Genomic DNA, 26,029 nt, shown 5'->3' with positions numbered 1-26,029 from the left:
TCTTTATAAAATTTTACTTTATCAAGTAGAAATAGAATCTATAAAATTAAATTCAATATAAATCCCTAATATTTTCAACACTGTTTACATAGTGTTCCAGTTTTATTTTTCTTCTACATTTTGATAATCTGTTCCCCATTAAACCTCATCCTTTTCAGGATTCAGACACATAACACATAATGCATTATTTCTGCTTTGTTTCTCTTTTCTACTTGTTAAGTTTTCATCAAATTTTATCAATTTTAAGAAGTGTCTCTACTACCCAAGCTGATTTCCTGATTTTGAATCTTCCAAATTCTTCATCATGCCTAAGGCAACATGTTCAATTTTAAATTGACATGTGCTTATCCACATCATATATGTACATTGGGCATCATTCAGATCATAAACTGTGTCATATTCATGTCTAAGTCACCTGTAACTTTTAATAAGTACCTGAACATATTCATAACAGTGAGTTAATTGTTCAGACTCATGAAATCTAATTTGTTGGAATTTTAATTTTTAATGATGCTTGTAAATATCATTCAACTATTCAAGTTCTGTATCAGAAAAATATCAGGCTTATAATGGAATTGATAGACTAATTAGAGCTATATACCATTCCAGGAAAGGAAACAGATCTCTTATTCCGAGGTCTTCACCCTTTCTAGCCATGACTAAATGCATGTGCCATTAAATATTTCCCCCAAATTCGGCATTTTGGTTTTTGTCTGGGTGAACTATGGAACTTTTTAAAAACACAACTGCCCGTGAATGCTGCTCAGACTACCCTGAAGAATGATACTTGGCTATGTTATGCATGGATTTCTGAAATTTACAACCTTGTGTCTCTACAAGCTCTAATGAACCTTTCCCCTTAGGTCAAGTTAACCTTCCCAAAGCATGTTGCTAACTCCCTTATCTAATAATACAGTTTGCCAGTTTCTGAAAATCTTCAAGCATTATAATAATAAATATTATTTTAGCACACATTTATCTAAGTATGCACTGGGTAACATATGGTATTCTAACTGCTTTATGTTGACCATCTCATGCAATAATCATATGAAAACTGAAAGATGACTATTGTTATATTGCTATCCCCATTTTATAGAAGACAGAACTCAGTCATAGAGATTTAGAAATATCTAAGATCACACTGTTGTTAGGATGTAGTGGAAGAGAGAATTTGAACCAAGCCATCTGACTAAGTAGTGTGCTGGTAAATCAGCTCTCAGTTTTTGTGGGTGGAGAGCAAGACTCTAATCTGTAATGTTTGAGGGTTTCTGTGGTATAAATATCCCTTTCACTTTCAATTCCAAGCCTCCAAGATGACATCCATGAACACGGACTTTGGAAGAGATATGTGCACTGACCCTAGAATGACTTTCATGCCTTCAAAAATGAATTATTTTTTTTAATTTCCTAAACAAATCCCATATACCCCACCATGGAATCTTGCTCCTGTCATTTCCTCTATTTAAATATTACCATTTTTATTTCTGGGAAACAAAGATGGTTCAACATATGCAAATCAATAAATGTGACACACCATATTACTAGAATGAAAGATAAAAAACATTTGATAAAATACAATATCCTTTCATAATAAAAACCCTCAATGAATTGGAAATGAAGGGAGCATACCTAAATATAATAAGGGCCATACATATATGACAGTCTCTTAGATAATATCATACTCAGTGGTAAAAGGTTAAAAGCTTTTCCTCTAAGATCAGAAACAAGACAGAGATGCCCCTCATCACACTTAATCAACATAGTACTGGAAGCCCTAGCTAGAAAAATCAAGTAAGATGATGGAATAAAATTCATTAAAATTGGAAAGGAAAGATTACAATTGTTTTTATTTGTAGATGATATCTTATATTTAGAAAATCCTAAAGACTAAACCAAAAAACTGTTGAAACTGATCAACAAATCAATAAAGTTGCAGAACACAAAGCAACATACAGAAATCAGGTGCATTTCTATACACTACCAATAAAACATCTGAAAAAGAAATAAAACTGTCCCATTCACAATAATATCAGAAACAATGTAATATAAATACCTTTAGCCAAGGAAGTGAAAGATCTGTGCAGTAACCTTGATGGAAGAAACTGAAGAAGACAAACAAAAGGAAAAATATCCCATGTTAATAGATTGGAAGATTTAATCTTGTTAGAATACTCATACTACCCAAAGACAACTATAGATTCAATGTTATCCTTATCAAAATTGCAATGGAATTTTTCACAGAGAAAAATAAAATTCTATGATTTGTATGGAAATACAAAAGATCCCCCCAGATAGCCAGAGAAGTCTTGAGAAAGAACAAAGCTGAGGCATCATACTTCCTGATTTCAAACTATACTGCAAAGCTGTAGCAATTAAAACAGTATGGTGCTAGCAGAAAGAGAGATGCATAAGACTAGTAGAACAGTATTGAACCATGCATATGCGGCCAACTGATAATTGACAAGGGAGCCAAAATACTCAATGGAGAAAAGATAGTCTTCAAGAAATGATGCTAGGGGAATTGGATATTCACATATAAAAGAATACTGAAGCTATGATTCAGATTCTACTGAACTTCATGGGCAACAAAGAAACACATACCACAATTTGAAACCATGCAGAACTATTTATATATTAATTATTGTAAACCATGCAGAACTCTTCATATCTTAATTCTTGTAATGAAGGAAAAATATGTATTGAAACTTTGAGCTTTGATTTTTATCAGGCCTTTGCATAAAATAAACTTATGAATAAACTATTTTTAACAAAGTTACTGTTTAAAACTTACTTACTAGAAACATTTCTCATTGCTAATTATTTTAAGAGATGTTTTAAATTTATATTTAAATATTCTCTACTATAATTCCTCCTTTTAATTTTCAAACAACTGTGAAGCATTTTCTTTTGATGCTTCACTGAACAAAAAAGGTATTTGTTTCATAGATTGCTCTTCACATATCATGTATTTGTTAGAAAACAATTGACTCCACTATGTGATATCCAAGCTAATGAAAAAAAGAACATGAAACTATTTAAATATATGCTCATCCTTCTCTCAAAGGTAAGCAAGGGAGGTCATTTATATGAAATTCTATTTTTAATCATTGTGGGAACATAATTAATTTTCTTGACTTTACCTCTTAAGAAGACAAATAGCCTCAATCATAAATACTGTTCTTTTCTCAAATTTAAACTTTTTTATTCATGCACATATATAGATAATGTAAGTTCTCTCAATGTCATTTGTGAACACATTAATCAAGTTCTTTATGTACATAAAGCACTGCAAAGTAGTAAGTCTATTATATCTCTTACTAAGGCAAAGGTTTGCTTATTCATGGTTAAATGAAAAGCTTGCTTACTGCTTAGGTTCCTTCTATTTGAAATATGGCTTACTGGAATGAATTTTAGACTACTTACTTAAAAAAATTAAAACTTTATGAACAATATTGCACATTAGGAGTACCAATTTATTTTAGATGGTTCTCTCCTCTACAGCACATTCTATTTTCACATTGTATTTTCTAAACATTTATCAAAATATGATAGGCTGTCTTACTTCAAAAAAATGTTACAAAGTTAAACAAAATAAACTACGAAGTGGCAAATAACCTGGAATATAAGGCACCACTTCTCACTCTTGTCCTAGTGGTAGATATAGGTACTCAATTAGAGCACCCCTCCTGAATGAACTGAGAACCATTCCTCAAGAGAACTGAAATCATTACCAGTTGGTTGGAACTGTCTTGTGAGAAGAAACCTCCTTGCTATCTATAGAGTTGTCTATGGGGAAATATGTCTTTAAAGAACAATTGTAAGGCATTTTACAGGCATATATTACTGGTAATATATGATGGTTTAAATATAAGAATGAATCACATAATACTTTGTCCCAGATTCAATATTATACCTGTAGTAGTAGTTCAGTTATATTCAAACATACTCTCTTACTGAGATAAAGTACCATTGCAGATCATACGTCAACATGTCAGTATAATCTGAAATATGTGTCCAGATTCAGAAACTCTGGACTAAAAAAAAGCTTTGGAAAGAGGCTTTCCTTTCAAAGAACATAACCTCCTTAGATATGCATTGGTTTGACAGTAAGGACTTTTTAGAGTTTACTGAGCAGAAATTATACATCATACATCATGCTGATAGATGTTATCACATAGAACTATTTTATGTAGTACTTAGAAAATGTGAGGCAGTGGCAGTTGGTGTCCTCATTTTCTATAGGAAAATTTGTGCTGAAAAGATAAACTGATAAAACAAACATTACAAAGCTAAGATAGACAGATATGGGGGGTTCTTAAAAGTTCTCTCTTTGTCATTAGCTTTTGACAGTTTGATTATAATATGTTTTGCTATTGGTCTTTTTATTTATCCTACTTGAAGTTTGTTGCATTTGTTAGATTTGTAGATTGATAAATTCATGAAATGTGGGTCGTTTTTGCCATCATTTCTTCAAATATTCTTTACTCCTTATCTCTCTTTCCTCTGGATTTTCCATAGTATGTATGATGATCTGCACATAGTTGGACCATCTCCAGGATGGTTCTGAAGATTTATTTATGTCTTTACATGATATGCTTTCCTGTTTCATTGTATGCTTTGTGATTTTGGATTAAAAATAGACATTTTCATATTATAATGTGGTAACTCTTGAAATCAGATTCTCTTTTTCAGGCTATTGTTTTTGTTGTTGAAGGCTGTATTCTTCAGTTTATTTAGTTACTTTCCCAAATCTCTTTTTCAGTCTGTATTCCTTATTGTGTGTGGCCACTGAGGTCACTGTTCCTTAGCTTGTGTTCAGATAATGTTTTGACAGATTTAATTGAATTCCAGTAGCTAAAAACAAATGTATGTCACCTCTCTCAATCTATTAAGATTAGCTCTGTGCCTGTGCACACCATCAGCACTTAAGCATGCTTATACTGAGCCTGAAGATCAGCTCAAGGTGAATAGCTTAGGTTCTTCTCAGGCCTTTTCTGTGTATTTTTCTTGCCTTAGCCATGTGAATGGCTTTCTAAATCATTCCATATGTTGCTTTTGAATATCCTAATTTCCCAAAGACTCTCACTCCAGATTTTATTTTCATCTTTAGGTGGTATACTGTATGTTTACACTGTAACATTTTGCTCCCCTCCACCCCACCCCAGCTCCCCCACCGCATTTCAGTGTAGTTTATCTTAGAGTATTGTTGAATAATAGCTGACCTGATTTTCAAGTTAGGAAAACACAGATGAGCATTTTGCATCAGTTCTTTAAATAGCCCCGAGTTACATCAGAACAGGCATACACAATAATTTGTAAATAAGATTTTTATTGCTTCCTTTGCCACCATAGACCAAGGTCCAGTGCCAGTGCTAGGAGTGTTAGCCACCACTGCTTCAAGATTGTCCCATACCACTGGGCACATACAAGTATGAATGCTGCAAAACTGTCGTTCTGTTTTGAAATTGTTTCTTAATTGTTTCATAATGTTTGCTAATTCTAAAACATATGAAAGAATTAACCCCTAATTTTTAAAAAGTATATTTTATTTTCTTCAAAATTATATATTCCAAACATAAATATTTAAATTTTCTCATGATTCACACACATCTTTTCCTAAACTTGTATGGCAAAAAGCCTAACAATATTCTTCAAGAAATCTCTGCTCTATAGACAATTATTCTTGGAAACTAATAAAAGGTGCTTAGTTTACATAAAATTATATTTGACATAGTTCCTTTCCCCCTAGAATTTACATTTTGCTTGAAATAGGAGGAGTAAGACACAAATGTGAAAGAAATTACAATACAACATGATACCAGTGAGCAATGCTGTTCTATTGAACAAAACGTGCACTTATATTCTACAGTGTGCTAAGAACTGTAATAGGCCTTGACATACTTCTTATCCTAGAGAACCTCACAGTTATTGTAGTTTATTGGTTATTACAGAAGCTGTACAGAAGAGGCTCCGGGTTTATTACAGAAAGTCATAACACAGTATTTCTTATATTATAATAGAGGGATATAGAAAGTATTATGGGGACACAAGTAAGAGGGGGAATGAGAGAGAGATTAAATATCCTGACTTCAATTATAGGCAAGAGTATTGTAGGAACTTAAATGGAACAAAAACAAGGATTGGGTCCAAATGGATAGAATTTGAATAGAAGGGGAACATTTTTCCAACAAAAAGGGATATAATCTATGAAAAGGTAATACACATTAACTGATATTCAGAGAATAGAGGACAATCAACCTGTCAATGACAAAGGAACTGTGTGAATAAATAACAGAAAGTGAAAAGAGAGTATTAAAATCTGGTCAACATAATACCAGATTAAAATGATTGGAGTTATGAGATGCCACAGGGGCAATACAGAAAATTAGGCCAGGGTTACCAGGAGAAAAATACATTTTTCCTATTATCTTCTGTATATATACTCCAATCACATTACTTTATTATGCTACAACCACTTATTTTCATTTTGTATTTTATATTAAATATAAATATAAATTTCATTTTATTTTTATATGAAAATAAAGTATGATGTTATATTCAGAGGGGTGTCTGTCATGTGGAAATATTTAATAACAATTTAATTAATAAACTAGCATTCTATTTCCTCTTCAATGGGTGAATAATGCAATACAAACTTGGAGTCATGTGAAAAACTTTAATTATCAATATCACCTAAAACTATAAATTTTTTAGAATGTCAGATGTTTTGATCACTTTTCCAGCATGATCGCTATAATATTAAGATAAATTTTCATAGATACTAAACTCACTTCATTCAGTGCTTAGCTCCTAGGACTTTTTGAAGATAACTTGAAAAACCTTTCAGGCAGAACCTGAGTTATTTTTCTAACAACAAGATTAATAAAATATGCCTATCAACATTATTTTATTGTACTTAATTGTTTATATATATATTTAGGTAGAAATAAAAAACTGGTACAGCTTTCTGTCATAACTGGAATAGTGGTGCAGCACATGGTCCTGCCTCGAGACCAGGGATGGACAGCTTAAGTAGATGCTGGGGCTTAGGTGTGTGCTGCCCTGTGGATGGAGTCACACAGTCATGCACAGCCAGGGTTGCAGTGACCTAGGGAAACGTAAATGGAGACAGAGTTTCTAGAGATTAAAGAAATGAAAACTAAAATCCAATTACCATTACTAAAATAGAAGTGTATGATATTAACTTGATGTGAACAAAACATGTGAATTTTCAGAATTCAAATAGCAGGCAGCACACCTATTATTAGCATCTAGAATTATGGCAATATTCTTATAAGGAAATAAAACTAGGAAATTGGTTATCTGAGGCCTAATACTTAAAGACTAAGATACAGTCCCTGGGAGAAATGAGTTTCAAGGTCATATAGATGCCTGCAACCCCATCAACTCAAGATTGGTTACAGAATCATTGAGGTAGAGTATCTTTTATTATCCCCATCTAAACACTACTGTTAAACTGGTACGGTTACCATAATATTAATACAAAATCACCACCTTATTAATATACCTTCTCCAGGAGAGTTTTTATAAACATCAATTATTGTACTGTATACTCTATAGCCCTCAGGAATATGATTATGTGTACAGTTCAGAAAACAATGTCTCTGTTATGTTATAAAGTCCAAAGAATTTAAATCTGGAAGCTAATTTATTGAAAAAGCTAAAAAAATAAGATATGGGGCAACCCAGAAATTAGCAACTGTGAAATGTCAGTGTCTTCCTACGACTAGAGGGACTATGAAAACAGGTAATAGCTTTGTAGGGAGGGAGCTGTCGGATATTAACTGGAACCATACAAAAGAGAAAGCTGATTTTGGTGAGGGCACTCCATTCCAGTGCCATCCTCACATCTGTCAAGGGAGGAAGTTGGGGGTTTTGAGCAATATTATATAAGGTTTTTAAACTTACATCTAAAATGATGTGATAGGTATCAATTGCAAGGGATGAATTGTTTTATTGTGAAAATAATACTCTAATAAACTACTCAAAAAATTAACACAGCATGGAGGAATACCCATCTTAAATCTCTCACTGAATCAGTATATCAGTTAAATTTATTTTTCTGGGTCAAACTTAAAAATGCACCCTTAAGTTGAACAAAGTTCATTAGGTTCTACAAAATTCATCAAAATGTAACAATTAACTAAAATGTTCAATTTTACATCTCTTGTAGTAGTGTCATCACGTTTGGACTAAATTCACCACGGAAAATAAGTCCTGAAGTCTTATCCTTTACCATACAATCTCCAACTTGCCTAAGATCAGCACATTTTATTTGATAGTATATTCATTTGTTTTTATTCTTGTTTTTTATTATCAAAAAATATTTAATTCTAGATAAAAATACAGTATCATATTTTTTTCATAATGAAATTCATTTTCCCAGTTTATATTGGGGCTTTTTGAAATAATTCATTTAGACATCTGTAGCTTCATTTGTCATTGAATTTGTTTAGTATTTTGAGTGTTGGCATAGGAGGAAGGAAAGTTTGTTTAAAGTACAGCATATTTTGTGTTGTGAAGCAGATAGTGCCATGCTTACTGGATCTTATTTAGGGGTATGCTGGCAAGGACAGTTAAATTATTTCAGGCTTAAGTTGATGAAAGTTACTACTTTTTCCTTCAAAAGGACAAATGCAGAGGACGTTATTTTTCCTTGCCTTTATCAGATCTTTAACAGAGGAACTGCCCATTTCAGGGTTCAAAGAGTTTCAAAGGTTTCCTTATGTTAGGTAATTACTTCTTCAAGTAAATTTTGCCCATTAATTTCTTTTGGGAATGAACTTGCTTCACTTGTCATTCAGTGTGTACCTGGAAAGTGACTTGGTTTTATGTCTTTGACATCCATTTCACTTGTTAATTCTAGAGGGAAATGAAGATAACCTTTCCCCTGAGCTACTAACTTGCTAAAATTTCCTCTACTGGAAATTTCACTTTTTAATACAATGGAAGGTGTGGTTTTTCACAATATTTACATGCCTCATGAATTACTACAATAACCTTTGCAAGTCCTTGAGGTTTCTGATCAATTATTTTACAATAGTAGTGCACTTGTACTTTCTTCCCCCAGGCAGAAAGTTTTTCCTTCTATAAACTTTCCCTGTCCCATCTTTTTCCATGGCTTCATTTCTACAATATCTCAGAGTTTGGGTTGTTTCTTTGTGTATAGGCAAATTAAACTTGTAACTATTTGTGATATTTATAAAAATAACCTAGAAATGATATTCCTCCCTATATTAAAAGTGATATATCAATTATTGCCTAGAAGTGTTATTATTTTGGGTTATTTTTTCTGCTTTTTCCACTCTTAAACTTGAGAAGAGAGAATACCTTTCAGTTTGGTAATGATGTATATACCTCACAATTTTATTTTCTCACTTTGTCACATTATGCTGGGAAAGTGTGAGCAGTAAAACACTGAAGGTCTCTCAGAAAGATTTTATCAGAAAAAACCATGCAATGGTAAACAATTTCAAGGATTTGATTCACTTATGTCAAACAGTAAAGTAACTGAAGACTATATTAACTTTTTGTTTTGTTTTGTTTTCTATTATAGAGTCATGTACATTCAGATTATTTCAAACTGGAATCCCTTAATTTTCTAAATCTAGAAAAGTGAGTTTTTCTCATCTTAATAAAATAAATAAAAGACACTGGTATCCTTCAGAAATTTAAGGCTTTTTCTCAGTAAGGTTCAGTTTAAGCAGCCAATGCACTGGATGGCCTCATTCACTATAGAAATTTTTCAACAGATTTGTTCAGCAGAGTCGTGTTATTCATATAAAATCTTACTTAGAAGTTCAACATGGAGAATGAACATTTTCTGGTTGAAAAGTGGGTATGAGTTCAAAGTTCCACCACTTCTGTGCTTCCTATGGGAAACAGATGTCTCCTGTAGCATTTGGGGTTCCATGAAACAGAGAGGTAGGATTCAGAGGTGCCCATTACAAGAAGGAACTGTCTGGACATTTGGTTTGCAGCAGATCCCATAGTTGCAAGCAGCAGTTATCCTGTGCATGTTAGCATTCTGCTATGACAGGGATCAGACAATAAACATATAAGCAGAAAAGTTGCAATGAAAATAGCATTTGCTGTAAATTGACTTTTAATATCCCTAGTTTTTATAACTAAAGGGGTACTTGATGTTTGCAAATGGAATAACACACACACACTTACATTTTTTCCCTTGGATGACTTCTCCCAAAATCTGGCTTCTGAATGGAGTGCAATACTCCAAAATACTGACAACACCAAATGCTGATAAGGTAAATATGGAGTAACAGGAATTTTCATTCATTGCTTGTCAGAATGCAAAATGGTACAGCCACTTTGGAAGAGTTTGACAATTTCTTTCAAAATTAAACAGACTTTTACCCTATGATCCAGCAATCACCCTCATTTTTTTTACACAAATCCACATCCTATATCTATTATCTATATTTTTACATATATCCACAAAAAAAAACCCTGAGATGTTTACAGAAGTTTTATTTATAGTTGCCAAATTTACAAACAACCAATATGTCCTTCATTAGGTGAATTGATAAACTACATTCCACAGATGTAAAAAGAAATAAACTATCAGGCCATGAAAAGATATGGAGGAAACTTAAATGCATATTACTAACTGAAAGAAGCAAGTCTGAAAAAGCTGCATACTGTATGATTGTAACTATAAGACATTCTAGAAAAGTAAGACTCTGTAAAAAGATGAGTGGTTGCTGAGGGTAGGAAGGCAGGGAGGGATAATAAACAGAGCACAGAGGATATTTATAGTGCAGCTGTTCTATATGATACTACATTGGTGCACACATGTCTTTATCCATTTGTCCAAACCCATAGTATGTACAACACCGAGAGCGAGCCCTAATACAGACTATGGATGTTAGGTGATAATGGTGTGTCAGTATAAGTATATTGATTATAGCAAATGTGCTCCTGTAATGAGGGGTATTGATAGCAGGAGAGAGTGTGTGTGTGTGTGAGTGTGTGTAGACAGTAAGTATATACATTTTGCTGCAGACCCGAAACTTCTCTAAAAACAAAGTTTATTATTTAAAAAATATGTGTAATCCATGACAGGGCGTACCACTAGTTTTTTTGCCAGTAGTCTTATTGTTCTTTTAAAAGGGTCAAATGTAGAAGATAACTGTCAGGTTTTGTGCAGACATGCTGGATATAACCTGCAGTTGCAATCATTATCCAGTATTCTATTCTCTTCAATTAGATAAAACATTCACATTAATAAATGAGAAGAAGCAGTATTAGTCCTGCTGGTTGGAATTTATATTTATCATCGATGTGAGGCAATTATTCATGATGTTTCTATATGATTTATGGTAATTTTTATCCCAACTTTTTTCAGATTGTGAGACTTTTTTCATGTCAAATAGCTTTAGTAGCTAAACATGTGTCTCTCTCTCCAGGCCAGAGAGAAATTTCTTTACTGAGTAGTATCATTACTTTAATGGGTCCTTCTAAGATAAAGTTTGGATAGGTTCGCTAGTAGCATTTTGTCTAATTAGGGATTTCCCAAGCTCAGGGTCCCTCACATATCCCTATGTGCACAGCAATCATATGGGCTTACTTTGCATTGCCTTCGTGGGCTTGATGCCAAAATGAAGCTCATGTGTCCTGACTACTGATCTAATTTCAATTTCATTTGTGCTTCATGTCCCTTTACCTGGCCAGATCTATCGAAGTGTTGAGAGCTGCTCTAGCAGTTGCCTACTGATCAAGAGCTGTGTGGATGCTTAACAGCCATAACTTCAACTTTTCTCTTATTTTCACTCTCAGACACATTCAATTGAAAAGCTGCAGCGTTTCCTATAAGATGATATTGTTCTTAAAATTTAAATCATTGGTATCTTTGTAGTTTTTGATATTCTTAGTTCTTGCATTATATAGTTCTCAGATGATGTAAGTATTAGGTAAGAAAACTGTAACACTTTGTATAATAAAACCATTTTCATTTATTTGATTGTCTTTATGAGGTGACAAGGGTGGCAATTATATGCCAATTTTATGACCAGATACCTGAAAATAATTTTTAAATCAATTCAAATTGTCTACATATTTATCAAATAATTGTTGAATTTTATATTTAAATTGGTGATGCAAAGATAAGTAATATATGCATCTAAGTCTGAACTAATTTCAACATAGGGCTGATGATTTTCTTTTAAAGTGGAGGGAATTAGCTATCCTGCTGCACATTGTACGTGATCTGTAAGCACCACTGTGGTACTGAATGTGAAGATAATAACAACTACATTTTCTGGGGCTATATTATAGAAAATCAAAGTTATATATCATGGTAGCATAATAATTAGAGCTTAGAGGAAATAAGGTGAATTAACTTACTGGGAATAAATGGCTGTTGCTTGAATATCAAAGCCTAATACAAAGCACAATATTTGGCAACCCTTGACTGGGCTAAGGGTTGCCTGGAGAGCTGGTAAAATATTATTTCTAGGTGTGTCTGTGAGGATATTTCTAGAAGAGATTATCATTTGAATTGAGTGAAGATCACCTTCAAAACAGATTATTTTGTTGTCATCACTTTCTTGATTTTCATGATTTGGATAATTTGGCTAAATGTACCCTCTATTATTATTAAATGAGAAATATCCATAAATGTTTTCAGCATCAAGAATTATTTCCAAGGTTTAGTTCAACTTTATTGCTTATATTATCCATGATAAGATCCATATGTTGTCTATTAATTTCTCAACATTGGTACCTCCATGCTGACAAATAATTCCTTTATTAGATTCTTTCATAGTGATATACAAGAAGATGGCATCAATTATAAATCTTAAATACAGATGAATCTGACAAAACCTTTGGGCTTCTCCACAGTGACAAGTGTTCAACAATGAAGAGGAATGTTTGATTTATTTTCTATTTTTACTAACTATATGAAAAATATGTTTATGTACAGAAATTTGTCTTTAATTTTTAAATGCAGCCATGTTGACATTAGTTAGGCTATCAGATAAAATTGTTTGAAGTTAAGCCAAAAAAAAATTCATCTCCTTCCCTTTAAACTGTGAGTATTGAACAGCTTCTTAGTATGCATTTCACAGTGAACTGTAAGAGCTGTTTTCCATTAAATTATATACTCGATAGGTATCAAGGTCAATTGAATCAATTATCTCAATTTCAATAATACAAAGTATCCACTAAAAGGAGGAATTACAAACCTATTCACAAATACAATTCCATATAATTTTAATCTATTTACACTGAAGTTGTATTTTGGGAGACATATTACTATATCAATAACAGCAAAAACCGGTGGACTACCCTAGTATTTTGAGTCTATGGCTGAGTTTAAATCATTCAAAAAGGAATTTGAGCATGTATGTGATACTTGTAATCATTACTGTATCTACCTATGATTTATTGACTATGATAGCCATATTATTTCATTATTTCATATTATTCTCTTCTCAAAGACACTGGCTCCACAATAATTGTGGATAAAATTCAAAAACTGCTTATGACAGGCAGGTAGGACCTTCCAAAGCCAAACACTAACATGTATTATCCATCTTGTCTTTGTCTAGTTAGCAGTAAGAGACCTGTTCCCCATGATTATTTTTTCCTGAACAAACCAGTAATGCTAATTCCCACACTGTTTATAGTTTTCCCAAACTTCCACCCACTCTTGGCTACTTGAAATATTCTCTCTGGGGGAGAATTAAAGATGGTGTCGTGAGAGGTGAGACAGAGGCTTCCTCCTAAAACCACATATAATACAAAAATATAATTAATATGACTAATCCTGAAAGAGCAACAGGAAAGAGGGCAGCGCCAAACTTCATACACCTGGAGAAAAGAATAAACCTCATGAAACAGAGTAACATACCAAAGCCATGGCCTGTGTGGTCCCAAGCCCTTCCCTGACCCCAGCTCACTGGTGGGAGGAAGAGAAATAGAGCAGGGAAGGGAGTGGAGGCCTGAGACTATTGAACACTTAACTCTGGAGATCTGCTCTGGGAGCACAAACCTACATTTCATGGTGCTTTCATAGTACTCTCATGATTAAGGGGTTGGAAAGCTAAGACAGGCAGAATACCTGGAGAGACTGAGATTCCAGCCACTTGTGGAAAGCAGGGATATGTATCTAGCTGCTCTGGGACAAAAGAAAAGCAGGCAGTATGAGAGACTTCCTAACAGCAAGAAGTCTGCTAAAGGGGCAAGGATTGCCCAGATCTTACTGCTCAGGAGAAAGGACAGGTAGACAAAATTGTCCAGGTGCACTCTGCCCAGAAGGTTGGGAACTTTCTCAATCTTCAGGTGCTCAAGCTCCCTGGCTGGCTACACAGCTCAAAGGACCCCCTCCATGATAGGCAGCCTACTGCACCTTTCTCCAAGCCAGCCCCATCTGGCTCACAAACCGGCAAACCCTACTCTGGCATTAGGCCAGCCAAAGGGAAGATCTGTCTACAGCAACTACAAATGCAAAGCGCTTATACCTGTGTGCTCAGCCCTCTGGTTCTCGCAGTGGAGACAGGAATAGCAGCCGGGAAGCAGGAAACAGCCCTTTCCTCCCCCTAGGCACTAATACTGCTCCCCTGGGATGTTAGACATTGCTTCAGGGGATGAGCAGCTCCAGAAAGTAGAGCTTCTGGACACTAGAGGGTGCCATATACAAATATGAAGTGCCTAAGAAACCTGGTACAAAGTAAAATTATGAATACAACACCTGAGAAAGATTCAAATGAAACCTACCTCAAGAATCATCCTGAAAGGAATTTCAAAACACAAATCATTAACATGCTCATGGAGGTACCAAAAAATACTCAAGGACTGAGGAATGACTTCTGGTCAGGGATCCAATTGTTGAAGAGCACAATGGGGAGTATTAAAAGCAGATTAGATACAGTGGAGGAGACGATAAATGAAATATAAATCAGAGAAGAGGAATACAAAGAAGCTGAGGCACAGAGAGAAAAAAGGATCTCTAAGAATGAAAGAATATTAAGAGAACTGTGTGACCAATACAAACAAAACAATATTTGCATTATAGGGATGCCAGAAGAAGAAGAGAGAGAGAAAGGAATAGAAAGTGTCTTTGAGGAGGTAGTTGCTGAAAACTTCCCCAATCTGGGGAAAGAGATAGTCGCTCAGGCCATGGAGATACATAGATTTCCCAACACAAGGGATGCAAGGAAGACAACACCAAGACATATAGTAATTAAAATGATAAGGATTAAGAATAAGGACAGACTATTAAAAGTAGCCAGAGAGAGAAATAAGATCACATACAAAGGAAAGCCCATCAGGCTAACATCACACTTCTCAGCAGAAACCTTACAGGCTAGAAGGAAGTGGCATGATGTATTTAATGCCATGAAGCAGAAGGGCCTGGAACCAAGATTACTTTATCTGCAAGATTATCATTTAAATTCGAAGGAGGGATTAAACAATTTTCAGATAAACAAAAGCTGAGAGAACTTACCTCCCAGAAACCATCTCTACAGTGTATTTTGGAGGGACTGCTGTAGATGGAGGTGTTCCTAAGGTTTAATAACTGTCAGCAGAGATAATAAAACCACAGTAAAGAAAGTAGAACAGTTAATTACTAGGCAAATGCAAAATTAAATCAACTATCCCCAAAGTCAATCAAGGGATAGACAAAGAGTTCAGAATTGATAAACTTAATATATAAAGAATAGAGGAGGAAGAAAAGGAGAGAAAAAAGAAGAACCTTTAGATTGTGCTTGTAATAGCATATTAAGGGAGTTAAGTTAGACTCTTAGATATTAATGAAGTTAAACTTGGTCTTTGGTTACCATGAATCTAAAGCCTGCAATGGCAATAAGTACATACCTATCGATAATCACCCTAAATGGAAATGGTGTGAATGAACCAATCAAAAGACATAAGAGTCACTGAATGGATAAAAAAACAAGACCCATCTATATGCTGCCTACAAGAGACTCACATTAAACCCAAAGACATGGACAGACTAAAAGTGAAGGGATGGAAAAAGATATTTCATGCAACTAACAGAGAGAAAAAAGCAGGAGTTGCAGTACTTGTATCAGACAAAATAGACTTCAAAACAAAGAAAGTCACAAAGACAAAGAAGGACATTACATAATACTTAAGGGCTCAATCCAACAAGAAGATATAACCATTATAAATATCTATGCACCCAAAAGAGGAGCACCTACATATGTGAAACAAATACTAACAGAATAAAAAGGGGAAATAGAATGCAATGCATTCATTCTAGGAGACTTCAACCCTCCACTCACTCTGAAGGACTGATCAACTAGACAGAAAATAAGTAAGGAGACAGAGGAACTGAATAACACAATAGAACAGATGGACGTAACATACATCTACAGAACTCAACACCCAAAAGCAGCAGAATACACATTCTTCTCAAGTGCACATGGAACATTTTCAAGAACAGATCATATACTAGGCCACAAAAAGAGCCTCAGCAAATTCAAAAAGATTGAAATTGTACCAACCAGTTTCTCAGACCACAAAGGTAGGAAACTAGAAATAAATTATGCAAAGAAAATGAAAAATCTCACAAACATGTGGAGGCTTCACAACATGCTCCTCAATTACCAATGGATCAATAACCAAATAAAAACAGAGATCAAGCAATATATGGAGACAAATGAAAACAATAATTCAACACCACAAAAACCTGTGGGACACAGCAAAGGCATTGCTAAGCAGAAAGTATATTGCAATACAGGCTTACTTTAGAAAAGAAGAACAATCTCATATAAACGCTCTAAACTCACAACTAATGAAGCTAGAAAAAGAACAAATGAGGACCAAAATCAGTACCAGGAGGGACGTAATAAACATTAGAGCAGATATAAATAAAATTGAGAGGAATAAAACAATAGAAAGAATTCATGAAAGCAAGAGCTGGTTCTTCAAAAAAATAAACAAAATAGATAAACGCCTAGCCAGGCTTATCAAGAAAAAAAGAAGGTCTACACACATAAACAGAATCAGAAATGAGAAAGGAAAAATCACTATGGACACCACAGAAATACAAAGAATTATTAGATAATACTATTAAAAATTATATGCCAACAAACTGGATAACCTATAAGAAATGGAGAACTTTCTGGAAAAATACAACCTTTCAAAGCTAACCCAGAAAGAAACAGACAATCTGAACAGACCAGTTACCAGCAATGAAACTGAATTGGTAATGAAAAAACTACCCAAGAACAAAATCCCTGGACTAGGTGGCTTCATCACTGAATTTTATCAAACATTTGGTGAAGACTTAATACCCATCCTCCTTGAAGTTTTCCAAACAGTAGAAGAAGAGAGAATACAACCAAACTCACTCTGTGAGGCCAGCATCACTCTAATACCAAAACCAGGCAAAGACACCACAAAAAAGAAAATTATGTACCAATATCCCTGATGAACAAAATACAGAAATACTCAACAAAATATTAGCCAACCAAATTCAAAAATACATCAAAAAGATCATCCATCATGATCAAGTAGGATTTATTCCATGATGCAAGGGTGATACAACATTTGAAAATCCATCAACATCATCTACTACATCAACAAAAAGAAGGACAAAACCCACATGATTATCTCCATAGATGCTGAAAAAGCATTTGACAAAATTCAACATCCATGCATGATAAAAACTCTCAACAAAATGGGTATAGAGGGCAAGTATTTCAACATAATAAAGGCTATATATGACAAACCCACAGCCAACATTAAGCTTAATAGCAAGAAACTGAAAGCTTTTCCTTTAATATCAGGAGCAAGACAAGGATGCCCACTCTCCCCACTTCTATTCAATGTAGTATTGGAGGTCCTAGCCATGACAATCAGAAAACACAAAGAAATAAAAGGCATCCAGATTGGCAAGGAAGAAGGCAAACTGTCCCTGTTTGCAGATGACATGTTATTGTACACAAAAAACTCTAAAGAATCCACTCCAAAACTACTAGATTTAATATCTGAATTCAGCAAAGTAGCAAGATACAGAATTAATATACAGAAATCTCTTGCATTCCTATACACTAATGATGAACTAGCAGAAAGAGAAATCAGGAAAACAATTCCATTCATAGTTGCATCAAAAAGAATAAAATACCTAGGAATAAACCTAACCAAGGAAGGGAAAGACCTATACTCTGAAACTGCAAGACACTCATGAGAGAAATTAAAGAAGATACTAATAAATGGAAACATATCCCATTCTCATGGATAGGAAGAATTAATATTGTTAAAATGGCCATCCTAATCAAAGCAATCTACAGATTCAATGCAATTCCTATCAAAATTCCAACAGCATTCTTTGATGAACTAGAGCAAATCGTTCTAAAATTCATATGGTATCACAAAAGATCCTGAATAGCTAAAGCAGTCCTGAGAAGGAAGAATAAAGCTGGAGGGACCATGCTGTCCAACTTTAAGCTTTACTACAAAGCCACAGTAATCAAGACAGTTTGGTACTGTCACAAGAACATAACCATAGAATAATGGAACAGACTAGAGAGCCCTGATATAAACCCAACCATATATGGTAAATTAATATATGATAATGGAGCCATGGACATACAATGGGAAAATGACAGCTTCTTCAACAGCTGGTGTTGGCAAAACTGGACAGCTACATGCAAGGGAATGAAACTGGATTATTGTTTAACCCCATATACAAAAGTCAGCTCAAAATGGATCAAAGACTTGAATGTAAGTCATGAAAGCATAAAACTCTTAGAAGACAACATAGGCAAAAATCTCCTGAATATAAGCATGAGCAACTTCCTCCTGAATACATCTCCTCGAGTAAGGAAAACAAAAACAAAAATGAACACATGGAGTACATCAAACAAAAAAGTTTCTCTACGGCAAAGGACACCATCAACAGAACAAAAAGGCATGCTACAGTATGGGAGAATATATTTTGTAAATGACATATCTGACAAGGGGTTAACATCCAAAATATATAAAGAAGTCACATGCCTCAACACACAAAAAGCAAATAACCCGATTAAAAATGGGCAGAGGATATTATGAGACAATTCCCCAAAGAAGAAATTCAGATGGCCAACAGACACATGAAAAGATGCTCCACATCACTAATCATCAGGGAAACGCAAATTAAAACCACAATGAGTATCACTTCACACCAGTAAGGATGGCCAGCATTGAAAAGACTAAGAACAACAAATGCTGGCGAGGATGCAGTGGAAGGGGAATCCTCCTACACTGCTGGTGGGAATGTAAGCTAATTCAACCATTGTGGAAAGCAGTATGGAGGTTCCTCAACAATCTAAAAATAGAAATACCATTTGACCTGCTCCTTGGAATTTACCCAAACAATACAACTTCTCAGACTCAAAAAGACATATGCACCCCTATGTTTAGTGAAGCACTATTTACAATAGCCAATATGTGGAAGCAACCTAAGTGGACATCAATAGATGAATGGATAAAGAAGATGTGGTACATATACACAATAGAATACTAGTCAGCCATAAGAAAGAAACAAATCCTACCATTTGTAACAACATGGATGGAGCTGGAGGGTATTATGCTCAGTCAAATAAGCCAGGCAGAGAAAGACAAGTGCTAAATAATTTCCCTTATTTGTAGAGTATAACAATGAAGCAAAACTGAAAGAACAGAATAGCAGCAGACTCCAATTAGTGGTTACCAAAGGGGAGGGGTGTGGGAGGGCAGTTTTGGAGGGAGATGGGGTTTGAGGGGTATTATGTTTAGTACACATGTTGTGGGGTGTCACCAGTAAAACAGTGTAGCACAGAGAAGGCAAACAGTGAATCTGTGGCATCTTACTACACTGATGGACAGTGACTGCATTGGGTTATGAGTTGGTACTTGATAATATGGGTAAATGTAGTAACCATATTGTTTTTCATGTGAAACCTTCATAAGAGTGTATATCAATAATATCTTAATAAAAAAAAGAAAGAAATATTCTCTCTGTTTCAATATAAATCCTACCAATCATATTATTATATGTGTCAGGGTCATCTTTGGAATTAGCTGAGAAGAGTTGAGTTTAGGCTAAAACATTGTTACAGCTAACTGACAAATCTAATAATAACTGATTTTCTGCTTTAAATTTGTTAGTATTTATACTATAATTAAAATGAGTGTTCTTATTATGGCTAATGAATTATGAGTATAACCTCACCTTGTGAGTTTTGTTTATACAGTATATTAAAGATGTGTTGTCTCCTTTCGCCTAAGTAAGAATAGATAAAATTCCCTACCTGGGAATGTGACCTGGCCTAACCCAGAGAAAAACAGTGGAGTCTTATCTTATGCATATGTTAGGTTTTTGCCTGAAGTCAGTGCCCTTCAGAAAGTTAGCCCATTGAAGATCATCATCCTGTCATTCAATACATCCAATGCACCAGTTTTTCCTCCATAATTGGGACAGATTGTTACTCTGTTGGCTGAGCACCAGGAAAGCAGTTGGCTTAAGTTTGGAACCCATGTCCTAAGAAAAAAATGTATTTAAATATTAATTTAAATATTCAGTCTCCGTGTTCTGACAAGTTCCCACTTAGAGCCTTATGGGAATTGAAACCTGCTGAAGGAACAGTGCATTCCTTTCTCCCAGCTCACACTCACTCTGGGGCATATGCTCATCTATTGGAATGATAGGAAGAATAGCATTTGGTATTTTAAAATGTTCTTTCTCTCTTTCTTCTCTGTTTTGCATATCAATAAATTGTACTTACGAAGTTTTCCAATGTGATGTCAATGTTCCTCTGGGGTTTTGTGCATTTTTTATTTGGAAGTTGTTTTTTTTTTAACTCCTGGTAGCTAAATTTAGACCAATACATATAGTGTATCTAGGCATTTGTGGACAGGGAATAGATTTTGAATTGACCCCGCTCTACAAAAGTGATATAAATCCAGATCTGCTGTGGGCAGCAGACTATCAAGTTATGTTCATTTCAAGGACTTTTTTTCTTCTTTGCCTTGAACAGTAACATATTTAGGTCTGATTTTTTCCCCCCGAAATGAATGCCCTCCTTCTTAAGGAAGTGATTGTGATAAGTATTTAATGGCTGCTTTACCAAGACTGCCATTTTGATTCTCACACTCGTGAGGAGATCTCAGAAGCGACTGCCATTGTTATCCCACAGTTCACCCCAAACTTTTATTATTAAGTTTCCCTATTGCTTCAATCTAGGCTTAGTAACTCTAGAATGTAAAAAATAGTAGATCACTCAGATCATTGTTTAGGATGAGAGATGAATTAAAAGATACACCTAAATCCAGCGGGAAGGGAGTAGTTTTCCTAAAGAAGTAAAGAGGTTTGCACTTTAAAGTTTTAAAGAAGGAACCACCTCTGCCTGACAAGTGGTCCTGAGCAGACATAAGGAAGAATAGGTACTTTATTGTCTTTGAAATTTACCTCTTAGATAGTTTAATATTTCTTAGTATTTTTCCACTGAACTATGGGGACTTTCAGAAATAAAGTGGTTTTCGACTGTCCCTCCTTTCCCAAAAAACACAGTGGAATTACTTTTGTTTCCCTCTATTCTTTTGTTATAGTATGATACTGCCTTTCAGATACAGAATTTCAATCTCATGACTAAGGGAATTGTAAAAAAAAGTGTGCCTTGAATCTCATTAGTTTGTCTACCAATGTCCTTGTCACATAAAGAGCATCCTATCGAGAAAAGAAAATTGACAGTGTGATCAGAAAGTGAGTGAGTTGGGAGTATATTCGAGTTTTCCAGACAAACAGAACTAATAGATGTATCTCACAGATAGATAGATAGGTAGATAGATACAGAGATATATTGATGATCTCCACATATTTCATAGGAAAATATCCAGATTTTCTCAGGATAGAGAATGTGTAGTGTTTTCTTCAAAGCAAGATCCACATTTCCATTTCATTAACAAGTTTTTGAAGACATATGCTATCATTAAAAAGAATTACAAATAAGTATTTTCGTTGAATATCTTTGTTTTCTACTATCTTAATATTCAAATAAGAAAAAAAATCAAAACTCAGGTAATGATGATCTTCCATTTTGATTCTTTTTGAATCTTGAATTGTTTAAATTACTTTATTAAATTCTACTTCACTTTTATATACACTGCTACATGCAAGAGCAGATAACCAACATTAAATTATTCATACCAGAAAATTATTTGATTTAGCTATGTACGTGAACATAAAAGGAAACAGAACAATATACAGGTAAGAACTCTAAGGCTGTTATGCTTGTGTACAACCACTTCATCATTACTAATCCAGGATATTTCAATTTATCTGAAGTAATTTGTTAAAGCAATTAATTATCAATCCCATTTGATCCTGATTTAAATTGTCTTCATGAACTTGAATATAATTTCTAACCCCAATTTTATTTTCCTACCTTGGATTTTTCCAATTAGAGTTCTTAGAAGCTTCTCTGACAAAATCCCTAAGAAATAACTAGAATATATAACATAATAAAATCATCAGTACCTTTTAATAATATCAAAGATTTAAGTTATAAAAATATTCTAAATGATTAAAAAATTTAGAAACCTATTCTAGCCCAGTGATAAACATGGAAACTAATTGTCAATATCTGTCAACTGGGAGAGGCATTTATTGTCATTTAAAGACATGTTGGCCCCAAATGTGCTTTTCTTCTTTGTCTTTGACTCAACAGTGATCAATAGCAAAGAAAGATGACAGAGTAAATGGATGGGCTGCCAGGTCAGAATTAGTTCCTACTTGCACCTAAACTTGTCAGTAATATTGTTGCTGGTCATCTAATTTACAACTCATTCTGGCTTTGTTTCTACTTGGTGTTTAACTTTAATGCAATATTCAGCCTGTATTCTCAGATCCAAAATTTCTTACTGCATGTGCCTTATTTCAGCCAATTTATTCTTCCTGACACTGTACTCCAAACAATGTTTTTTGACCCCACTTGGCAACCTCTCATTCCCCACATCCCAAAATGTATGCCACTAGTGTGGTGGTCAGCATAATTTGGAAAGTTTTAGGGTTAGAAAAAGCACCTAGATCATGCTACCTTAAAAAAAACAACCCTGTGTCTTGCAGGAAGAATTTACTTTTGGAAAGAATGCACCTCCACAAGCAAGTCAGTATCCACCCATCAGCTCTTTCTCACAGGCCTTCACTGAATACTTAGGAGTAATACACCAAAGGCTGGGGCAGGGCAATAGAGATGAAATAAATCATTCCCAAATCCACCAGGTCTTCACTAAGCATAATGCACTGGCCCTCCAAAAGCAGATGGCAGGCAAAAGAGCTATAAAAACAAATCCTTGTGAAATATCTCAGGCTGGCTCATGCTTTCTCTTTCTCCACACACATGCACTGAGGCTGTGTGAGGACACAGCGAGAAGGCAGTTGTCTGCAAGCCGTAAAGAAAGCCTCCAGATACTGATTCCATTGGACTTTGATCTATATGTCTAATATGCAGAACTGTGAGAAAATAAATTTAAGTTCTTGAAGCAACCCAGTCTATGGCATTTTGTTGTGCAAGCCCAAGCTTAGTAATACAAAATTTTTTGTGGGCAGATATTGTTAAGTTCAAATCTGCTCTTCTGTTATGCACGTTGGTCCACTAATTGTGTATCACCCAAAAATCTTAGAGACTCTCTCTAGTCTTTCTTGGCACGTCTATTAATGCACTTGCTTTAAATTGCCTAGTTTTAGTTCCACGTATCATTCCTCCCTCCAATACTTTAAGTTGTTGGATTGTAAGGGTCAGATCTATCTATGTTTACAAGCCTAATGCTTTAAAAGAATTGACACAGTCATCCGCACTTCATACATTGATGAAACAAATCAAAATGAAAACACCATTTGTGTATGTGAGGATCTCCCACCTATAAATGCAAGTAATAAAACCCTCTGCAATTTGGTGCTCCAATCTTATGTTTCTAGATAGTAGTTTGGTACTCAGACCATGAGCAAACTTCATATATTATGGAACTAAGAAGATGAAGCTTAAAAGAAGGAAGTTCAGAACACCTGTAATAAACCAATCTAATAAAAACATAAAGTTTTTTGGAGATCTAGACAGATATAAAAGCAAGAATAGGCAAAGACTCAAATACTCAGAATTAATGACAGTTTTCTAATTATTTGAAATTAGTTATTTTACTGTTTGAGTGCATTGTGTTTTGTTGGTCCTTGTCTTCTCAAAGGAAATAATTTAAGCAAGAGAGAGACTTAGAACAGTCCTAAGTGGCAGGAGTTTATTAAGCAAAGCGAAAGTACACTCTGGAGGGGGGCCCAGAGCAGGCTGTCTGGAAACCAGAAGCAGCCCCACTGGTAGGGTTCACGTTGTTTTTAAAATAATGGAAAGTCCCTCCCGAAGTTTTATATCATTCAATTAACGTGCTGATTGATAGTTTCAAGTTATAGAAACTTCTTCCTAGTATGCAGGCACTTACCCTTAAGTACCCAAGTGAAACCCACAGGGATGGGGGTGGGGAAGCAAAACCTCAACTTGTTTATTATAATTACAGCGTAATGAACCCCTAGGTAGGTCTGCTGAGTCACCTTCTGGGTCTTAGTGTGCCCACGCTGGGGGTCTGGATGCCTCTTTGGGCTTTTACGTCTTGTTTGGCCCTGATATGGCAGGAGACCGGCATAAGCAGGAGAGGTTTGGGGTGTGTTGGGCCATCTGGTTAGAGGGGGTAGTGGAGAGGTGGGCGACCTTGTCCAGGACAGAGTGGGACCTGCTCATGTCTGCCTAACCACCTGACATTTATACGCTACACTGTCCTGTACAGTTAAGTCTCTGCTCTCACCTTCTGGAAGAGGCCGCTTAGTATACTCCTGTTATCCCTTTGGCAAAAGATGGTTGGCTGAGCTATCATCACCAAAACCAAATCCGTGACCCGGCCAGGACACAGTCAGTAACTCTCTGAGTCTTTCTGGTTAGTCTGCTCTCCCACATTCAGATTCTCTACCTCCTCTGACCTCTCTTTCTCCCCCTCCTGCTCCGTCTCTTTTTCTATTTTATTATCTTTCTCTCACAACACACTCAAACCCTGTCCTTCCATTGTTTTCCTCAAAATTTTGAATTAAGATATGGGGTTACAGGCTGAACTGATCACTTCTCACATTGCACTGAGGCTGGGAGTTCGCAGCAAACCACCCACAGGATGAGGAAATGGAGGAAAGTGTACAGATGGGCCAGAAAGAAGCGGGTAGTAGACTGATACGGGAAGGAAGAGAGGGAGGGGCTGAGCTTGGTTACAGGCCCTAGAGAGACAGGAGCCTCACAGAGGCATTCCCACTCCTGCTGGCCTAACACAAGACGGCAACATTCATTTATGACCTTTAATTCTTTATTCCTGAGACCTCTTTTACCTCATCTTCCTCTTTTTATATGAACCAGTTTTCCTGAAGTTCTCTTCTTGCAATGAAAGATCTCTGACTTTAAAATATCTATATCTATTTGAGTCTCAAATGGACTTACTTTTATTACCCCAATTTTTCATTTTTAAAATCAAATGTTATATTTCCAGTTTCTCCATTATTTCTTAGAAGATGGTTTCTGCTTTTTTGCTAATATTCTTTCAGGATAATATAAAGAGAATATTATAGACACAGCTTTGTATTTCATTCTCCTTTGAGAAAGGCATATTTTTCTACTTGTAAAGGAAAGTAGTGGGACCGAGAAAATTGGATATGGTTTGATAACAGGAGAATCACGTTTCTGATTTTACAGTAACCTTTAAATCATCTGAGCATGTTATTTAAATGGAAAAAAGAGCCAAATACGATGAAAGATCCAAGTTTTCTTACAGAACAAAAGTAAAGTTGAATATTAAATACATTTATTTTAAGAGATACTTAGAGACCCATATGTGGGATAATTTTACGTAGTACAATGCAATCATTCTAAATCTGGTGAGCACACTAAAATTACTGACAATTTTTTTCCTGTTCCATTTGGAAAGCATGTATTTGAAAACTTCACCCCAAAAGTACTGAATCAGAATCTCTAAG

General features: G+C 35.0%; 1 long non-coding RNA gene across 1 annotated transcript in view; it reads left to right on the top strand.

Annotated features, from left to right (window-relative positions):
* The window catches only part of LOC140850072 (uncharacterized), an 824,946-nt gene that overhangs the window by 431,187 nt on the left and 367,730 nt on the right, over window positions 1–26,029 (top strand). The window lies entirely within an intron of this gene.

This window comes from Manis javanica, chromosome 6 (assembly GCF_040802235.1).
Source record: "Manis javanica isolate MJ-LG chromosome 6, MJ_LKY, whole genome shotgun sequence".
Lineage (NCBI taxonomy): Eukaryota > Metazoa > Chordata > Mammalia > Pholidota > Manidae > Manis > Manis javanica.
The sequence above is the reverse complement of the archived record's forward strand: the minus strand, read 5'-3'. Positions and strand labels throughout refer to the sequence as shown.